The sequence below is a fragment of the Eurosta solidaginis genome, chromosome 5, assembly GCF_040869045.1.
Source record: "Eurosta solidaginis isolate ZX-2024a chromosome 5, ASM4086904v1, whole genome shotgun sequence".
Lineage (NCBI taxonomy): Eukaryota > Metazoa > Arthropoda > Insecta > Diptera > Tephritidae > Eurosta > Eurosta solidaginis.
The window spans coordinates 146,151,521-146,169,490 of NC_090323.1; the positions used below are offsets into that span (position 1 = coordinate 146,151,521).

The following is a 17,970-nucleotide window of genomic DNA, read 5'->3' on the forward strand; positions in this document are numbered from 1 at the left end:
ATTTAGTTGCATTAAATTAAATTTTCATTTACAAATTCAGTTTTACCTATTTAATATGTCCAGGTTGCAGGCTTCTCTAGAGAATTTTCTTGCAAAAATTTGCCGATACAGTCGAATGTATTTGCTTCTGGATTCTGCTGCCTCTTCTCCAGGTCCATGGATCAGAATTTTGTGAAGTATTTGCGTCATGGGATGCCATCAGTTCTCGTTAAAACTTTCCGCATCTGATTCTTTCATGTGATTGATAAATTATTTACGGGTGTTTACTCGAGCAGAGAAACCTTAATTAAAAAAAATCTTAATACAGCTATATACAGAACATACAAAAAAATGTTAGTCATCGATTGCAGTTTTTGGGCTACATTGGCCAAATAGATCTAGGATTCGGTATTAGCACATTGATTCACCAAACAAGATCAAAATCCTACAATTGCGTTTCTAAACGTGAGATTATCGTCCAAACTGAGTTTTATAAAAATCAGACATCTTTTAATATAACTGCCCACAAGATTAGGGGGCGTGGCACGGTACCAATCATCACCATATTGCATATATATTATTTTTATGCTACAACAAGATTACGCGCCGAATTTCAACAAAATTGGAGTACGTTTACTATTTTTTATTGCTCACCCTATGGAGATGGCACAACTGTGCAACGCTCAAGATTAGCAATTTTTTTCAAAAGGCGGGAATAGGCGGGACCAATCTTTACAATATTTAAATTAACAAAACACAGGCTTTCTAAAAAAATTGGAATCAATGCGGGGCAAAGCGGGGCACTAAAACAAAAACCTTTTAGAAAAAAAAAATTAGGAAAAAGTTTTGCCTCAATACATCACTTTTTAAAAATTGTATTACGAAGGTGTTAAGGTCTATATAAATCTTAAGATACATAAATATTATACACATTTACCTGTTTCATAAGAATCCATCGCTTCTTTTTTATAAACTTCACTGAAACCCGTAAAAATATCAATTGAAAATGTATATACTCTAAAAACGCGAAAAACTGCTGCAAGGTACGCACGAATGGTCAAACTTTGAGTGGATGTCCACACTAGGCATTTGAGTTATGAAAATAAATAATTATATGACTCTAATACGCTAGAGTATTGGCCTACTAAAAATACTATATTTTTTTATTTGCTGCGTTTTGAAAAGTTGATTTTTGGCCGCCCAGATTGCTCAAATACCTCTATGTGCGGCGTGTTATGGATTCGTCATCGAAGTGCTAATGGCTCGTTATCGAAAACAGCCTTAAGCGATGAGTTATCAGTTTATTATCGAAAAATTATTGAAATGCTATAGAAAAGTTATAGATTTTTTACCGATAAGTTATCCCTCTGTTACTGGCGTACATGGTATGCTAATAAATTCTTTACGACAAACTATCGGGTTGTTATCCATTATGTATGGATTTGTTAATAAACTTGTTATCGGTAAAAAACTTATCGATAAGCTGTAGGTATTTTATTGACAAGTTCTCGGTTTGCTATTGAAAAAATAGCGATATTTTAAGAAAAAATTACTGGAATTTTTTCAAAAACTTGCCCAAATATTATCGATGTCTTACTGGCGTATTTCTCGTACCCTCGGTTTGCTTACGACGAATTATTGGTTTGTTATCGGGTTGTTAATGAATTTTGTATCGATAAGAAATGTTGTCGATGACTTAAAAAAGAGTTATAAAAGAGTTATCGGTTTCCGGAAAGTTATAAAATGTATCGATTTCTTAGCGGAGTGTTACCCATTTGTTATCGATGAATTATCGGCGTGTAATCGATTTATTACTGACGAGTTATCGGTTATTATAGACGAGCTTTCGCAGTGTTTGCTTTCAGTATCTACTCACACATTTTTGTTTGCATTTTGAAATATAAATATAATATAATTTGATCTTCATATGTAAATCGATCGACAGATTTATATTTCGTCACTTCACCAGGAATTTGGTCTGAATGCGACCATTGATTTTATTAATATTATCATTTTTTGGAGCTAAGATTGCTCGTTCGAATAGCCAAAAATATATATATATATATATTAAAATTCTTAATTCTGTAATATCAGAAACCTTCGTCTTCATCGAAGGAACCTATAGCCTCAATTTGTGATGGTTGAAGTGTGGGAAATACATTTCATTGGGAACACACCCACAGAATTTTTATTTTTATAGAAGATGCAGCTAGACTGAGTCTAACAAATTTTTTTAACGACGGCAGATTACTAAACGTCCAAAAGGAATAACACCCAAAGTCAACAATGCAGTCAAACTTTAGGTGATAAAATATCCTAAGTTTGTACGGCAGCCTAAGCTCTAAAAATTCCATTAGTAGGGAAGGTCCCACGCCCCCTTTTTCTCCATTCCACATTTTACTGGAGGTGTTAGTACTTAACGTCATATAGCTCTTTACCCATTTTCATTATCCTACCATTACTACATCCAAAGATATGCGGTATGATATATTCCATTTGTATGGCAGGTGCCACGCCCCCTTTTTCCCAATTCCACATTTTCTTCGTGGTGTTAGGGATTGACCTCAAATAACTCCTTACTGAATTTCAATGTTCTGGCATGTATATCCTCAAAGTCATGCAGAACCAAAGATTCCATTTGTATGGGAGGTGCCACGACCCTTTTATATATCGAAATTATTTTCAGCCTAAAACCTTCCCGTTTAACGAAAGAACATATAACCAAAATTTGGTGATGATTGAAATGTGGGAAATACGTTTCCATAGCGAACATACGCACACACACACACACACACACAGAATTTGATTTTTATATATATAGATTTGTTTGTTTTTTAAATATTCATAGCAAGCAGCATTGGTGTATGCCTCCTCATCTCAAGCATTGTTGTTTAATCGTGTGAGTACCAAAAATGCGTACATTTTTCAAATGCAAAATTACTCGCTAAATAATTTTTGAGCACTGAAGCAAACTGGCACTACAACAACACAAATCGCAACAAAATAATTTACGATGCATTGGCTGTTTCGCTCGTTTGCTCACTGGCTAACAGACTGGGTATGCAGTTGTGGGACAGATTTGCCAATAAAACAAAACCAAAGAAAATGTTGTCATATGCCCCACTGTAGTTCGAGGGATATTTTAAGTGGTGGTACAACATGTCGTATACGTAACATAATTATATCTATTCGTATTCATTAAAATAAATCCGTAAATATGTAAGATGCTTTTGGCGCATATGTACACAGAGACATATGTATGTATGTATGTTAAGTGATCATTGTTGTATGTATATTTAATGTGTTGCACACACTGTTTTGATATTTGTGTTTACGTTAATCGTGAATTTGCAGGTGCAAATTGCTGACGTTGGTTAAATGGTACAAAGGCATATTTACTACATGATACTCTGCTATTAATATAACACGGGGGAACTTGCATTAAGTGAGTGGTGAACAATATTGCCATGAAAAGTTGGCGTAATTGTCGATTTATTTGATTTTTTTTTAATTTTTCTTTTTTTCAGATTTATCTCTCTATTTCAGTTGCTTGCACTGCCGGTGAAAGTGCAATGTAGGCGTGTGCACTGTAATTATATTGTTGCTTTGTAAACTGTGTGTATTATATTTTCAACCATGTGTAGGCACTTGCATGGATGTAGGTATGTATATGTATTAATCTGAGTTCGTATTAATTTTGAAATTATTATTTTAGCGCATCACCAACACAGCTAACATATATGTGTTTGGTAGTTTACAATGCTCGTGGATTTTGTGCGGAGTATAGGCTTGAGCGCACATATGTAAATGTATAAGTTTGTGAATATATACATATGCAGAAATGTAAAAAAATTATCAATAAACTTGTTTTCATTGTGGCCAAATGAATAATTGAAAATTTTGCACGCAGAAAAATTAAACTACAATCATTGTGGCAAATAGGAAATTTTGGCGGCCACCGTGGTGTGATGGTAGCGTGCTCCGCCTACCACACCGTATAGCCTGTGTTCACACCCCAGGCCAAGCAACATCAAAATTTTAGAAATAATGTTTTTCAATTTGAAGAAAATTTTTATAAGCGGGGTCAACCCTCGGCAGTGTTTGGCAAATGCTCCGGGTGTTTTTCTGCCATGAAAAGCTATCTGTGAAAACTCATCTGCCTTGCAGATGCCGTTCGGACTCGGAATAAAACATGTAGGTCCCGTCTGGCCAATTTGTAGGGAAAGTCAAGAGGAGCACGACGCAAATTGGAAGAGAAGCTCGGCCTTAGATCTCTTCGGCGGTTATCGTGCCATACATTTATTTTATTTTTTTTTTAAATAGGAAATTTTGGAATCGACAATTGACGCCAACAGAAAATTGTAAATCGAATTAAAGGTGGCCAGAAAGAGAGAGAGATGAGATGAAAAAAAATGAGTGGAGGAAAATAATATTTATTACTATCGACTTTTCGGGGTAGATTATTTCAAATCTGCTTTTAATTTTTTTCTAGCAGCTTGAGTTTTCTAAATACTGGCATCATACAAAAAAAAACCTTCTCAGTGGGCATATTCCCATAGAAGGTGTAGTTACTGTTGTACTCCATTGCGTTATATATTATGAGTTCAAAAAAGAAAATGTTGTGTGTAAAAAATCCAAAGATTTTTTGTTTTATTTGTTGCGCGTATATGTTCAAGGAATTTCGTTTGACTCCGGTAGACCTAGTGAAACGAGATTATAAGGACTTATTCGGTTCCCCGTATGAACTTACTATCAACAACGCTGTATTCCAAGTTTCGTATGTAATAGTGTTGTTGAGTCCTTACGCTTATGGGCAAATAAATAAAACTTCATTTCACGTACCAAACTCCTTAGTTATGGCCTGAGCTGTTAGACTGTTATTCTGTGTGGCAAACATAATAAAAATAAAGCGCTAAATCACTCTGAATGGATTTATTCCAACCTAGTGACTGCTATTCGACCAGTACTTGGTTGGTGTTAGACATTCATCAGCACCTGAACCCAGTACATCCCGGCATCATTCAGAGGATTTCAAATACATTTCTATGTATATCATTTTCAAAACTGATCCAAAAAGGTGAAAGCTGAAATTTTCGATGTCCCAAAGATATGAAAGCTAATTTGTGACGAGTTCGTTTGGATTGTAAAAAAACTTTTTAAGCAACAGGAAGTTACCTAGCTTCTCTGAGCATATAGACCAACTGATGCTACAGTTTCAACATCTGTGTGTAAACATGAGTATCAAGATGCGTTTTGTTCATAGTTTACAAAGTATTTCGAAAACTAGAGCTGCTTGGAAAAAACGGCCTCTATATTTGGAAAAAGGGTAAAATTGCAGCGGAATCCGAATCGATCAATGTTATTAATGTAGCCAAAATGTATCTACAAGAAAGTTGTTCGTAACATAAAACTGAATATTAAACTTAGCCTACACCTAATTCGAAAAAGCACATTACGCGTATTCCAAAGAAATTTCAAATCCGAATACCAATTTAAGTTTGGAAAGAATTCCCGATGCGAGAACAAAAATTGAAACCAAAGCAAGAACTTTAAAAACTGTTTTATCAGAAGCGGAATTGTAATTAAAACTCAAAAATGGAGCCGGAATCAGAATTTATTCCAAATCCATGACTTGACAACAAAACCAAAATTTGGACCCTGGGAGGTGGTTTTCGTTGAAGGCTGTGGCGAGAACAGCCGCTCTAGCGTATTATCTTGCTGTATTTAATCCGAAAACGAGGAAATACACGATGAACCATTGAGGCCGATGCGCAATGCCCACAGATGTTTCCAGACAGATAATTTGCCAAAGACTGAGAGAGAGTGAGGGTAGATGAATAGAAAGCGAGAAGTCAATGGTGTGAGCGCAGAAAGCGTTTCTTAGAATAGAGGCGCAGGTGCAGTATCCAGGGCACGGCAGCGTTTGTACAATGCAGTGAATACACTTACGCTTACAACCTACATGCTCCCATACAGCATGCCAATCGCATCTACTACGCCTACACTTACATATATTCTACATTTCTTTATATAGTAAATCTCTTTCATAGACTAGCTTACGCTCACATTAACTTTAATCTTACATAGTATATTCTCCAATAACGTTAGCAAACATATTTACACATGAGATACTCCCAAATTTGGGGAGGGATATTTATTAAGAAGGCCTCTCTTATTAGGCCTCTCTGCTTAGACCATGACATAGTAGGTGCCTTCTGCTTCACGCTAGGTAAACATACTTGGTTCATCACGTCTTTATTCATATAATGAAAAAGTCTCAACATTCTAGGATGAACGATTGAATTAAATCCTTCACCTTATCTCTCGACCCCTGTCAAAACCGGAGACAAAGTGAAAGGAGTTAAATATAATTGTAAGCCTCTAACCGACAGACCGGTTTATATTTTCACCTTTCGTTTTCGCAGCGGTGTAGTTGGCTGTAGCATTCGCAACAAGAACGAAGCTTGCGTAAATTTAATCACTGCAAAAATATTGTGACACATAATCAACAATTATTTCAAGGGCACATTGATGATGATGATGATGATGGTGTCCACGCAACAAGTGTTGATGAAGCCTTGTGCTTAACATTAACATACAATTACAAGTAAAAAAAGGAAATAAATGAAGTAAGATGAGGGTTGTTTCAGCTGTACTGATGGCGTTATACCCCATAAGAAAATTGAAATATTGATGGTTTAGTTACGACTACTACGAGTGTGACTCTTACGATTGCAGTACCGCAAGCATTATGGGTTATGACAATGGTTACACGTTTGGCTACCATTACCGTTACGGTAGCGATCATGGTTACGTTTACGTAAACGATTACGAATAATGGTTATAGTTGCGGTAACGGTTATATTTATTATAAGGTTACGGTTAAGTTTACATTTATAAATATGATCTTGGTTTTGCCTATCGCTATACAATCTAAAACACCTTTTTACAAATCAAGGGCCTCGAAATATCATTTTTAGAAGTTTTAAAAATAATTTGTAATTATTTTGAATATGAGTTGAAGTTTTCATCCAAATTATTGCTCTTCCTGTTATGTTTACAGACATTGGGTCAATGCTAATTACGAGTTCATGCTCATGAAAGGTATAAATATTTTCGACTACAACAAAACCAATTAACAAAAGAATATCAACTGTAGTTAGAGAAAATGTTAACTGCTATAAGACGCGACAGAAATGACAATACTTGTTGTAGTATGCTTATATGCGGGGCATTAACAAAAGTTCGCTTACTGCAACTAAACGAATTCAAAATGCAACTGGGGTAATATCAATCTATAGTTCCATGAGGCACCCAGTATACATAAGTACATTTTTGGGATTGCTTATTTGAAAAGTGTTTGCTCACCTGTTCCATTTAACTTCAATTAATGCAGTTTTGATAGTTAAATTTTAAATTTTAAAGTTATAAAGTGATGTATATAGCCTGGTGAATTTGACTTAAATTTTCCTTCATTATCGAATGCTCTCCTACCTAAAGGTATCCCAGGAGTTCGCTTTCTCCAAAAATTTGCTTATTTTCATTCATAATTTTCTTTCTTCCTAAATTTCCCCATAGATTTTCTTTAGTTGTTCCGCACGTAAAATTTTCAACGAGTTCGCATTCGTACTGAAAGTTAAGTTGAGTGGTAGCTAACCAAGTAGGGGAGGCACATTTCGTTTAAACTACATGTATGTCCACTGTGATACCACTTGAAAAAAGAAGTCACTTATATGCTGCTATGTCTGAATTCAAGTTCCCTGCAAAGTTAATATGGCCCTGATAAACTATGTTATGCAACACGACAAGCTCCGTAAGGATCACGAAGGAGTACTCTTATCCATTGAAACTAAGCGAGGTTTCAAACAAGGCGACTCACCTTCGTGCAATTTTTTTAACCTTATGCTCGAGAAGGTAGTTTTGGCAGCAGAGCTAAGCCGTGATGGTACAGTCTAGTGTAGGAGATATAACTATGAGCTGTATGTCCTCTAGGCAGTTTTTAGGATGGTGCAGCGAGTAAAAGCCTAAAAGCTCTGCGAATATTATAGCTTGACCTCACTTGTGCTTCCAATTGGTGGCAACTATCGCGAACCAGGGAAAGGTAGCGTAAAATTTTACAAAACGGTCAAATCTCTTAGGCGGTTAAGCGAAAATTTATGATGGTGGTGGCGACACCACGTGAAGTTAAGGCTATGCAAACGATATGCACTTAGAGAATCGTTGCATTCTAAAGACTTCTGACAAATCATTCGGAGATCCTAAGAGACCGGTGCCAAAATAGTTTCAATAGCAAGCATGAAGTTATTCAATGATTTCACTTTATGATACAAAGAGCTGCTGCAGGAAGAGCTTTTCACTATGTTTAGGCGTGTCTCATGCACTCCCGGACCCGTAAGAATCACAACTTTTGAGGTTAAAGAGGCAAAGTGAGTTCAATTATTTCGACAAATTTGCTATGCATTTCTGACCAGGAAAATTTCGTCACTCTAAAATCTCGCTAATATTCCCGGTGGATGCTAAGCTAATCCAAAACAAGAGCAGGTCGCCAGCCTACTGCGTGATCTCTACAAATATTTATAGAGCTCAGAGATGTACAGGGCAGTTTTTTGAATATTTCTATGCTCCAGAATCCAAATAATTCCAAGTTCCTGGGCGATCGAGCTTTGCTCGGCAACCACCGAGTATGCCGTATAACATACTTTGTCCTACATATCATCATTAATCAAACTCTACTTTAATATGTACATATATTATATATTTTTACTTACCAATATTTGATTTCCTTAAAAATTGATTTCAAAAACATATCAAACACTAACCGCAAAATGAACTGGAACGAAAAATTTGAAATGGGTAATTCCAGCCTATAGTATAAGATTTGTTATGACAATTAGTGAAATAGAGAACTAAGTTATTTAGGTCGAGTATCTTCATGCGCCTAATTATTAATTCCAAACATTTTTTTAGTTATACACTATGAAAGTCTCACAATTTTATTACATTCCAAAAACTTGTAAATTTCACGAATGACAACTATCAGTTAGTTTACTTAAATGTCAATTTCCTTCCCTAAGCGCCATCTGCTGGTAAGCAGTTAAATGGTTAGATGTCGTTTTCAAATTGAACATATGCCTTCATTGTTCAACGGTAGCATATTACCATGGTGAGATACCTTCTTGCTATGGTGAGAAATCTTTGTAATAGTAATCTGTGAGAAATTGCAATTATTCATTTCATATTTGCCAAAAATATGCATTTAAATATATTTTGCTAGAATTTGCCACGGTGCCTTGTTATTGCATTCAAATTTTATTAGCGTGTGTGAAATTAAGAAAATTAAGTCGAATCATATGTAAGATTTTTTTACGAAGATTTTTAACTTTAATGTTCTCCTTTGAAGCTTTAATAGAATATGAATAAGTAGAGTACTATTTCGTCAAACTACCCCAACCCTATATGGCAACCTTACTCAAAAATGTCTCTATTGTAATGCGGAGTGAAATACCTTTCGTTTGATACCCATATCGGCATATCTCATGCAATTTTTTTTCAATTTCGAATAGGTGGCAGCCCTACTCAAAAATGTCCCTATTGTAATGCGGAGTGAAATACCTTTCGTTTGATACCCATATGGGCATAGGTATCTCATGCAATTTTTTTCTAATTTCGAATAGGTGGCAACCTTAAATGGCAACTCTACTCAAAAATGTCCCTATTGTAATGCGGAATGAAATACCTTTTGTTTGAAAATCATATCGGCATATCTCATGCAATTTTTTTAATTTCGAATAGGTGCAACCCTAAGTGGCAACCCCAATCAAAAATGTCCCAATTGTAATGCGAAGTGAAATACCTTTCGCCTGATACCCGTATCGACATATCTCATGCAATTTTTTTTTTTAATTTCGAATAGGTGGCAACCCTAAAAGGCAACCCTATTCAGAAATGTGTATATTGTAATGCGGAGTGAAATACTTTTCGTTTGATACCCATATCGGCATATATCATGCAATTTTTTTTTAATTTCGATTAGGTGGCAACCCTAAATGGCAACCAAATCAAAAATATCCCTATTGTAATGCGAAGTGAAATACCGTTTGTTTTATACCCATGTCGGCATATATCATGCATTTTTTTTAATTCGAGTGGGTGGCAACTTTGTGAAGAATTCTGAGTGGCAACGCCTAGGTAGAAAGTCTTAGAAGGTGATATATTATCTCTATGCCAAATTTCATTTAAATCGGTTGATTTAAGAATTGCTCGTTTAAAGTTATAAGATATTAAAATAATTCAAAGAAAGCTTAAATTAGGTCACAGTCGAGTTCAAAGACAATACTATCGTTTGGTTATCCGATTACGTATTAAATTCTCTAACTGCAGTAACACTGAATAGCAGCAAATAAACCGCGCCTTTAATTAACGCGATTTTCGTTTGGAACACATTACCTACTTAAGTTAAAAATTGCGGCTCACCTTGAGCTCCTGGCAGAAGCGCACGCTGAAAATCCAATTTTTATTTAAAGTAAGGAAAGCTAAGTTCGGGTGTAACCGAACATTACGTACTCAGCTGAGAGCTTTGGAGACAAAATAAGGGAAATCACCATGTAGGAAAATTAACCTAGGGTAACCCTGGAATGTGTTTGTATGACAGTTCTATAGTTCGAGTATTTTAAATGCGAGTGGGCCTTAGTTCTATAGGTGGACGCCTTTTCGAGATATGGCCATAAAGGTAGACCAGGGGTGACTCTATAATGTGTTTGTACGATATGGGTATCAAATTAAAGGTACTAATGAGGGTTTTAAAGAGAGTGACCCTTAGTTGTACATGTGAAGGCGTTTTCGAGATATCGACCAAAATGTGGACCAGGGTGACCCAGAACATCATCTGTCGGGTACCGCTAATTTATTTATATATGTAATACCACGAACAGTATTCCTGCCAAGATTCCAAGGGCTTTTAATCTCGCCCTGCAGAACTTTATCATTTTATTCCACGTAATATGGGAGGTGTCACACCCATTTTTCAAAGTTATCTCTAAAGTTATATTTTGCGTCAATAAACCAATCCAGTTACCATGTTTCATCCATTTTTTCATATTTGGTACAGAATTATGGAATTTTTTTCATTTTTCGTAATTTTCGATATCGAAAAAGTGGGCGTGGTTATAGTCGGATTTCAGCCATTTTTTATATCAAGATAAGGTGAGCTCAGATAATTACGTGAACTGAGCTTAGTAAAGATATATCGGCTTTTGCTCAAGTTAGCGTGTTAACGGACGAGCGGAAAGACAGACGGTCGACTGTGTATAAAAACTGGGCATGGCTTCAACCGATTTTACAAATTTTCACAGAAAACAGTTATCGTCCTAGAATATAAGCCCCTACCAAATTTCACAAGGATTGGTAAATGTTTGTTCGACTTATAGCATTAAAGTATTCTAGACAAATTAAACGAAAAAGGGCGGAGCCACGACCATTTTGAAAATTTCTTTTGCTCTTGTATTTTGTAGCACCATATCATTACTGGAGTTGAATGTTGACATAATTTATTTATATATATATATATAATCAATTTTTTGTTAAAATTAGACTTTAAAATTTTTTTTAAAAAGTGGGCGTGTTCTTCATTTGATTTTGCTAATTTTTATTTAGCGCATATATAGTAATATTGGTAACGTTCCTGCCAAATTTCATCATGTTATCTTCAACGACTGCCAAATTACGACTTGCAAAACTTTCAAATTACCTTCTTTCAAAAGTGGGCGGTGTCACGCCCATTGTCCAAAACTTTACTAGTTTTCTATTCTACGTCATAATGTCAACCCACCTACCAAGTTTCATCGCCCTATCCATCTTTGGTAATGAATTATCGCACTTTTTGAATTTTTCGAAATTTTCGATATCGAAAAAGTGGGCGTGGTTATAGTGCGATTTCGTTCATTTTAAATAGCGATCTAAGATGAATGCCCAGGATACCTCAAAATTTACTCAAGTTATCGTGTTTATGGACGGACGGACGGACGGACGGACTTGGCTAAATAAATTTTTTTTTTCGCCCAGATCATTTTGATATATAGAAGTCTACATCTATCTCGATTAGTTTATGCCATTACGGATTGCCGTTATGCGAACAAAGATAATATACTCTGTGAGCTCTGCTCAGCTGAGTATAAAAATTATTTAGAATTTCACTCAAAATTCGGTTAAGTCGCCACAACATTTACCAGCGAATTCCGTTTTCGTCTTGTCTTCCTCTACTTCACCCAATTAGCAACTCCATCATTATCTATATCATCATAGTTCTATTTTTTTTTTCTTTTTCTTGCTCCTTTCTTATTCTTCCTCTTTTTCTTCTTTTATCTCTTGTTCTCTTCTACCCAGCTTTCCTTTCCTATTTAATTCTAGGTTACCCAGATTTGTCTTTTTTCTTACTTTCCAATCTCTGTGTTTATGTTAAGATTTGGTTTATATGCACTCACTGTATATTTCGCGCAAGCGCGCATACAGAATATCATTCTCTCTCGGCTGCAAAATTGAATCTTGTTTCTTAAGGGCCCTGTTCGAGCATGATTTCCACAAATTTTGACGTAACATAGCACATTATTTAAAAAAGCTATTCAATCGAACTCTGGAATATTGTTTTTGAAAAATATTCCTAAATGTGGTCGATAGTTCATTTGAATTTTAAAAATAGCTTGCTATATTCCCCATATTAACCAAATGCTTAGAAAATATCACACCTGAAGCCTGCGAACTAGCATGGGAATAGTCTTTAGAGAAAAAACATTGATATTTTGTGGAGGTTTAGCTACCTTAAAGCAAAAACCGAACTTTTCTTGGTACCCCCGCATACATATTTTCATTTGTATGATAACAACAGGAGCAATAACATTGCGGCTGGGTGATTTTAAGTGAAAAATTGCAATTTTAACGCCCGCGCGCACACTCAAGCTAAGCTGAATGAACGCATGCTACGTGAGTGCCAACCTTTCGTATAGAAATGCGGATAACGCACTGCAGCGACGTCGTATCGACAGTCAGGCCGACTGGGCAAGCAAAAGCGCTGATGCGACGAATATGTAGAATGGATATGGCACGAAAGCTCATTATACATACTTATGTACGTATTTAATACAACAACAGAAATTATATATATTTGTTTATCAAGGCGACAAGAAACACCAGGAATGAAGAGTTGACTTTTGCTTTTGAACGTGCAGTCGCCTTGGAATGGACAATAAAGCAGGCGGGCAGACAAATGGGCAGACGTGCCTAGACAACGGCAAAGCTTTATTTTGAAACAGAAACAACGAAATACATGAAAACAACAAAAAATGTATTAGAGGTTTACGCCGATCACTTTATCGGCGGCGGCGGGACCGTTCAGAGTATCACATTGTCCACATATATTGGTTTGTTTGACGATCTGAAACAAGATCAAAAAGATCCGGGGATCTTGCCTCAAAATCTCGCGAATCGTTCAAAAAATTTCACGAGTATCTCCTTGCGAGGGGAGTGAGAAATACTTAAAATGGTCACACTTTTGTAGCGTAGTTTCACCGAAGGAGATGTTCTGGGCTAATTCTAATACTCGTCGTCGGCACGACTTTAAATAATTTGTGGTTCCACGCTGGTCACGCAGAAATGCGACTTACGGTTACTATTAATTATCTAACAGTCATTACTCTCGTGGCACAGTTTTAACGATTAGCGGTTAGGAATTTTGTATCACTGATTTCGCTTTCACTGGTGGCGGCCGAGGTGCGGTGGTAGCGTGCTCCGCCTACCACAACGAAGATCCTGGGTTTATGCCCCGTGCAAAGCAACATCAAAATTTTAGTTTCCAATTAGAAGAAAATTTATCTAAGCGGAGTCGACCCTCGGCAGTGTTCGGCAAGCGCTCCGTGTGTATTTCTGACATGAAAAGCTTCCCAGTGAAAAGTCATCTGCCTTGCAGATGCCGTTGGGAGTCGGCATAAAACATGTAGGGTTCCGTTCCGCCAATTTGTAGGGAAAATTAAAAGGAGCACGATGCAAATTGGAAGAGAAGCTAGCCTAAAATCTCTTTGGAGGTTATCGTGCCTTACATTTATTTATTTATTGATTTCGCTTATTCCTTAAAAAATCGGCACATTTTTCGGGTAAGTTGCTTTCTTACCAAATTGAGGACGATTTGAAAACATGTTCGACTTGGGTCATTTTATTTAAATTCATTGTTCTTTTTTTAAATTTTTGAAAAAATTATGCCAAGTGAGCATTTAATTTTATTGTATGTGACCCGGCCTTTGAAAAGGTGGCTTATGACTCAAAAAGATATTGCGAGAAACAGCTGTTAAAGATAAACAATGCATTTCTTCAGTTTCTTAGTAGTTTTCTTTTTTTTTTGTGAGTCAAAAGCCACCTTTTCATAGGCCGGGTCACATATAACTGTTCCTTTAGTGTTTTGTTTTAATAACTAGGTGCATTCGGTGATGAAAAATCCGTGTTAGCTGGCATTGAAAGCGCCTGTTTGCTCAAATAACTTTTGAACGGATAGAAAGTGTTAAATTTCGCTATTGGATATTTATAACTGGCAGTGATGCGTATCCCTTGATACCCGTTTCGACCATATCGGAAGAATTTTTGAAATGAACAATAAATGGCCTAGACAGTCTTAAAACATTAGAAAATATAGTAACGCGCCGAACGCCGCCCCCGCCGCGTCGATAATTTGGCATTCGGCGGCGGCGTGCAAAAAACTACGATAATCGGCGGGGGCGGCGGCGTTTATCGGCGGCGTATATCTCTAATATGTACATACAAACCTTTTGAAGTTGTTGTCAAGGCATGTCTCTACGCTCACCAATTCCGGTCACCAATAAAGTGGGTAGTTGTACGCATCCAAGTTGGCGTTGCGTCGCATTGTTGTTGGTGTCGAATTCTGAGGTAGTTTGCTGTCGCTAGCAGCAATTGACCGTGATGAAGGTGAACCGGATGGTTTTAATTCTCTTCCACTTCCACTCAAAAAAAAAAAAATAAATAAATAAAACATGATTTCAATTTCATTTTGTCGTTTTTTATGCACTTACTCGCAAATAAGTAAGAGTGTATGTGTGTGCGTATGTTGGTGTCCTTTTTCTTTTGAGTCGCTGGCAGTCTGTCATTGTTGTCGATTTACTCATTACAATTATACTTTTTTCCATTATTTCTCATTGTGATTAAAATTGCGCCGCTAAATTGTTCTTCAGAGATATGCGTTGATATGATGAAAGAGGCTAAAGATATAGTAATTTCATAATAAAATAAAATTAAGATATTACTTGGACGTTTTGCTTACTTCATGGGCACGCCGCACAATGGGGCTTAATATTTTGAAAATCACCTAGAGGACTCAAAACTCAATCTTTTCCAAAAATCAATACGGAATTTTATTAGTTGAGTTTGATCATTGCAATTTTAGTCCATATGTATGTATGTATGTAATAGGTCATATTAAATACAAATACAATATTTAATGATTGTTTGCATCGCACCCACATATCATCTGTATGAGAAGAACTACCAAGCGAGCGTGGCCGTAGCTCATTTGCGAGCACGGATTTATTACACCGGTATTTTTATATATCTGACCACAAAAACAATTCGCAGCTAATATCGATTGCTGGTTTGTTTACTATTGACCTGCTTTGTGTTATTTCACGCTCATGTGGGTATGAACAATAGTTTCGCACCCAGCTCGGCTAATCATGTTCCGCCAATCCTGGTCTATTGCTTGAGCCTCCTGAAAGTCAATAAGATGTCTGGCTTTTACTGTTTCTATGTCGGGACTTTACTTATCAATGAGATTGGAAGAGGGAGTAGTAATGAAACGGATAGTGTGATAGGAAGCGGTCTAGGAGTGTATGTGGGAATGGTAATGGGAGTAGGAATACAAGTGCAGGTGGAAGTGGGACTGAGATTGTATTGTACGTATTGTATATACCAACATACAAACAAACCTCCGCACTCATACAATAGACGGGGATGCCCTGCAGCATTTTATAAAATAAATGTAAGCCGCGATGACCCTGAAGAGATTTTAGGCCGAGCTTCTCTTCCAATTTGCGTCATGTTCCTTTTAGTTTTGCATAAAATGTTTCTTTTATGCCGACTCCGAACGGCATCTGCAAGGCAGATGAGTTTTCACTGAGAAGCTTTTCATGATAGAAATATACTCGGAGTGCTTACTAAACACTGCCGAGAGTAACCATGTTAGACAAATTTTCTTCCAATTGAAAAAACTTGTTCAAAAATTTTCATGTTGCATTGCCCGTGGCTTAAACCCAGGAGCTTCGGTGTGGTAGGCTGACAATGCTGCCAACACACCACGGCGACCGCCCTACACCATTATCCCTCAGAATAATGTCATTCATTGGAATTTCGTTGTATTTTAATTAATGCTTTTCAAGATTCAAATAAAGGAGTAGAAAAATTGTATATGTAAATTTCATGCGAATTATTTATATGGGGTTCAATATCAAAAACTTTTAAAATAAGTGTCTTTCCTTCCAATTTTTTTCGCAAAATGTCATTTACTTATTGGTTCATTTAAACATGCCACCCAAATTGACAGTTCTCGAGAAACTTTTTTTGTATATTCAAAGAATTTCAGCGAAGAGACCGATGAGTAGCGAATTAAAGGAACAATATATATTTTAGATATGTACATATGTGCACATGTAAGACGCCTTCAATTTATTTATGTTTGTAAGTATATGCACGATTTCAGACACATGCATATTCAAAAGTGCATACCCAAAGAAGCTTGGGAGTTAAGATACCTCAGCTCTTTTTTCTTTAATTTTTCATACAAATAAATCACACAGAACATAAGTAAAAACAGCAAAAATGTAGAGATTTTTTTGTTCTGCGCCAAAATATTGACACGTTATTTGCACAATAAAGAAGGTATGCGATTTTTTGTCTTATAACTGCGACGTATTAAAGGAAAATAAGACAAACCCAGATCAAGTTTCATATTTAAAAATGTAATCATAAAATGATGTCCGAAAATCGAATAAAAAAGTGTATCAAATATGTTAAAGATGCTGAAGAAAAATATTGACGAAAGCCAAGTAGTACACAAAAAATACATATTTCACAGCAAGCAACTGAATGGGACTTTCTACAGACGTGTCATGCATTGATGGCCGCAGCATAATTCTTTTGATAGTATCGAGCATAATCCAAACAAAAACGCCAAACAAAGGGTTTTTATTTGTATGCTCCCAAGGAGAGGTGATCATGGATAAGAAGGGTTAGCCAATCATGAAGGTTTTTTTAAACAAATAAAATATTTCGCATGACAGGCGACGATCGTCAACAGGTGTAGAGTAAAACCCAAGAGCACTGTTCTCATATTTGGCAATGTTCATTGCCAAACTTCCTACAATGCTGAGGATTTTACTATATGAACAACAGCAACGTAACCTGTCATTGTTGTGTGCTTTATAAACGCCCTTTTGCGATGATTTTTCCTGGACAGTGATGATTGCCAAAACTTAAAATCTAAGTTCAAGTAAGGATGGAATGTTCCTGACTATAACCCCGAGTACTTCGCAAAGTGTTATGTGATCCTCGCAAGCACAGTACAAAACAGAAAACATTCGAGGGACCAATGAACATTCTAATAGATCCACTAAAGTATACTGCCTATCCCAACAGAAAAACGTGCCTGCCGAGGAAGATGCATGCTCAGCTTGCAAAGCCCCATCCACACAGCAATAGAAGTAGCTCAGTGAGGCTAGCTGATATAAAATCAACATAATTGTGGTCCAAACGTACTGTAGGAGCAAGTTTTCTTGGAGTTGCATTTTATGATGGGGTCCACTAAGTGAAGTCACCCTTTCGTAAAATCAACAAACTAATATAAATCAACGAAGGCATTAGTGATGCAAACTGTAGGTGGGAAGAAAGCAGCTTTCGAAATAAAAAATTTTGGCATGAGTTAACGAGGCATTGATTTACATTAAT

The 17,970-nt window shown here is 36.4% G+C and overlaps 1 long non-coding RNA gene across 2 annotated transcripts; it reads left to right on the plus strand.

Annotated features, from left to right (window-relative positions):
• The first annotated feature begins 2,951 nt into the window (after positions 1 to 2,951).
• On the plus strand, positions 2,952 to 3,852 carry LOC137253917 (uncharacterized). 2 transcript variants are annotated; one of them, XR_010953925.1, is made up of 4 exons: positions 2,952 to 3,236; positions 3,334 to 3,424; positions 3,507 to 3,641; positions 3,695 to 3,852. It is a non-coding gene; the product is annotated as an uncharacterized lncRNA (long non-coding RNA). The 2 variants fall into 2 exon arrangements; XR_010953926.1 differs by having other exon boundaries at positions 2,952 to 3,198.
• Positions 3,853 to 17,970: the final 14,118 nt, after the last annotated feature.